At 37.6% G+C, this 3,589-nt stretch overlaps 1 non-coding gene across 1 annotated transcript; it reads left to right on the top strand.

The window, feature by feature from the left end:
* The first annotated feature begins 1,210 nt into the window (after positions 1-1,210).
* TRNAD-AUC (transfer RNA aspartic acid (anticodon AUC)) lies at positions 1,211-1,282 on the top strand. The gene has a single exon. It is a non-coding gene; the product is annotated as a tRNA-Asp (tRNA).
* The last annotated feature ends 2,307 nt before the right edge of the window (positions 1,283-3,589 follow it).

Raw genomic sequence — 3,589 nt, 5'->3', positions numbered from 1 at the left:
CAAGATGCTTCATATGACACTTTTCTGTTATGGAGCTGTGCCACCTCTTCTGCCTCTCCAGAAATTTTGTCATCTTAATGTCAAACTTCGGGGATTTAGAGTCCCTTGTGGCATAAAACCTAAAATTCAGGCCCGATAATAGGCAGTCCTTGACATCTGGGAAAATCCAGGACAGCCTCCAATGGTTTAACCACAAGTTCCTCACTCTGCTTCCATGGAGAAGGTCCCCTAACCAAACAAATGACGCTCCCTGTCACAGGAACCAGGTACAGTTCCTGATTACCACTGAGCAGCAGGCTTCAGCTCCCAGCCAACCTGTGGAATCAGCCACCCATACTAACTGCATCCTCCTGAAGAAACCAAGAGTCATCTCTCCATCTTGATACTATGAAGCCCACCTCCCACAGGCTTATCAGTCACTCCATTTCCAAGTGCAACCCTGTTTGGTCCTACATGGTATGTAGTGTCCTTCACCCCCAAGATGTGAACCTATGTGACTAACACCCTGCTGTCGGTCTCATCTGTCTGGTGGCAACCATCCCTATAACCCTAGAACGGGAGTCTCTCTTCACCAGTGGGGTGAATGGGAGGTGATTAAAACACGTCCCCATAACCACCAATTCTTTCCAAGATTTTCAATTCTGAAGCCTCCGGAAACTGAATATACATGCCTTCTTTCACCTTTTAGTAATCTCTTTTATCTAAGTTTCAGACAAATGTATAACATTTTGCTTAAGTCTCTTTCATAAGAGTACTCTTTATAGCATTTTTAAAGTATTTTCATGCCCAAAGTCACTAAGCAAACACTGGCAAAATAATTATAATCTCGCTCTTCCAGTGTACCTCCTCTGTCATTTCTGAAAAATCTTATTTCAAAATAAACAATTCTTATCTACATGCCTTTGCATCTCAAAGACAAGTTTATATTCTTAAGAATAAATCTCTGTTGAGAAAAATAAAATGACATTATTTTCTGAACAGTGGTAGTTGAGTTCCAGTGTGTGCTTTTGGTGATGGCTGTGTAAGCATGTTCCTAATTCTGAACTCTAAAAAGATAATTTGGTTGTCAACGTATCATCCAAGTCTACCACTGTGGTCATGGCAGCTAGGCATCTATTTGTGTGTCTGAAACTGACTACCGTGAAAGCGTTCTGGAGGCTGCTTTGGTTCCTGACAGCATGTGTGAAGTAGAACAAAGGGGCGAGGGGAGGGGGATATAACTCAGTGGTAGAGTGCATGCTTATCATGCATGAGGTCCTGGGTTCAATCCCCAGTACCTCCATTTAGAAAAAAAAAAAAAAAAAAGCATGGAAACCAAGAAGGAAGAACTTTTCTTGATTTCCCCTCTTAATACAGGGAAAATAGATAAGCGAAGAATTCAGATGTTGGGAAAATTGTACACTCTAAAATATGAATTTTGGCTGCATCTCAAAAGAACATGTTTAAAAATATAAGACCTTAACAAAAACAACTTAGGCAGTAGCTGCCTCAGAGCGAACACCAAGCGGTGATGTGATGACATGATGGGAAAAGCGGGTAAGGAGACGCTGGGTCACGTGGCTTCAGAGAGGGATGGAGAAACATCCCAGACATCTTCGTGCCTGCAAGAAGGGCACGGAGGTTTGCAGAACTGAGGAAGTATTTCATCTGGAACGAGGAGATGAAGCACTGGAACTGTGTGAACTACACAGGCAGCGCATAAATAAAAACTGGGTATTTCAGCAGACACCAGTGTTTAAAATGGATCATTCTGAGGACTGGATGGGGCAAAGCACACGGTTGCCAACTTGGACAGACAACAACAGACCGAGGATGAAACAGTGTTCCAACCATCCTAATTCCCAACATGATGACGCTCGACTGATATCTCAGGACTAAGCCTGGAGAGGTTGAGTAGGGTGAGGATGGGATGGGAGAACTCTGAAAACATTGAGCTTAAACCTATAAATCAGTTTACCTAAAATTGACTCTTATATTTTCTGGTATTAGAACAGGGAGCTTGAAATGAAAACATTGCTGAGGGAGCAAGAAATAAATCTCTTTTCACCTGAATAGATGTAATTTTCCCATCTTTTCAATACCTGACTGGAAATAATTAACACTTAGTAATACTTATTAATGTTAATATAGGAATCACTCTCTCGGCAATGTTACGAATCCTCTGTTCTTTTCACGTTTAGAAGGATAGTGTCAAAGAAAAATATATGCACTAAATGGGGTTATTTTTATGCTCTCCAATTAATAATGTACACATACACTAATAGTCAGAAAATAGAACAGAAATGATCCTGCATTTTCTCTTCTCATTTAGAAATGGCTCAAAATATTTATGCAAATTGCCTTAACTTTTGGCACATATGCACGTCTCTTAAAATCTCACTGTAATATATACAAAAACTTTTAGCATTACATTTTACTGACAAATAACTCACTACAAATGCTTATATGCCATATTTGATGACTATACACTTATATCCTTTACCAACTTCTATCCCTTAGGAAACTGAATTTATTTGCACAAAATAAAACTATATGTGATGATCTGATTCTCTATTTTCTTTTCATAGTCATATCAATATACTGATTTAAATTCCTCTTTAACACTAATGTTAGAATTATTCAGTTTTTTTTAACTTTTATATCCTCCAATTTCTTCCAAATGACTATAAAATATTCATTCTAAATGTCCAATAGATTGTACAGACAAAAGGAAACACTCGCATGGGTGACAGTACCTATAATTATGTCCATGGGACTCAAAACAAGAATATCCTCTGATCACTTAGATTCTGCTGAATTTGCAAGTCAAGGGAGGCTGTCAGTTACACTCAGATCAGGGGTATTTTATCTCATAGCACTGACGTCATTTCTTAACTTGAGACTTTACAAAGACAGCAAAAGTATTAGTAGTGAGTAAGTGAACCGCCATATTGAATGATCTTTTGACAGCTTACCTATGAATGTAGCCTGCTGATAATTCCACTGGGATCACGTTGAACTGATAGTTCGAAACAGGGAGAACTGACTTCTCAACAAGACTCAATTTTCCAATCTGTGAATAAGGTATATCTTTCCACATATTTCTCTGTTTGTTGATTTCCTTCAACAGAAGCCTGCCATTTTTAGTACAGATCTTGCACGTATTTTGTAGAATTTATACCTAAGTATATAGATGTTTGGTGCTAATGCATATGGCATTATATCTTTAGAAATTTTTGATTCTGATTTTCCACTGCTGGCCTATAAAAATACAATGAATTCTGTATTTTTACTTTTGCAGTATATATTGAAATGAAAATTTTAGCACTATAGGAAAGGGAAATATCAGCTTAGGTTTAATTAATGTCACTCCCTACCCTTATGAGTAAGTAAAGTCAAAGGGTTTGATTTGTCTACCTCTTCATTTCTTGTTTTACCAGCCACATAAGACACATTTTATTTGATACGGCATTAACAGTCATGATTAATGGAGATAGTTAAAAGTAATAGTTTTAATGGAAAAAAATAGTGAAGGTTAGTACTTTTATAGAAAAATACTATTAAGCTTTTAATTAATTGCTATCTAAAACCAAGTTATTCATAGTATTCC

Source organism: Camelus dromedarius, chromosome 7 (assembly GCF_036321535.1).
Source record: "Camelus dromedarius isolate mCamDro1 chromosome 7, mCamDro1.pat, whole genome shotgun sequence".
Classification (NCBI taxonomy): Eukaryota; Metazoa; Chordata; class Mammalia; order Artiodactyla; family Camelidae; genus Camelus; species Camelus dromedarius.
The sequence above is the reverse complement of the archived record's forward strand: the minus strand, read 5'-3'. Positions and strand labels throughout refer to the sequence as shown.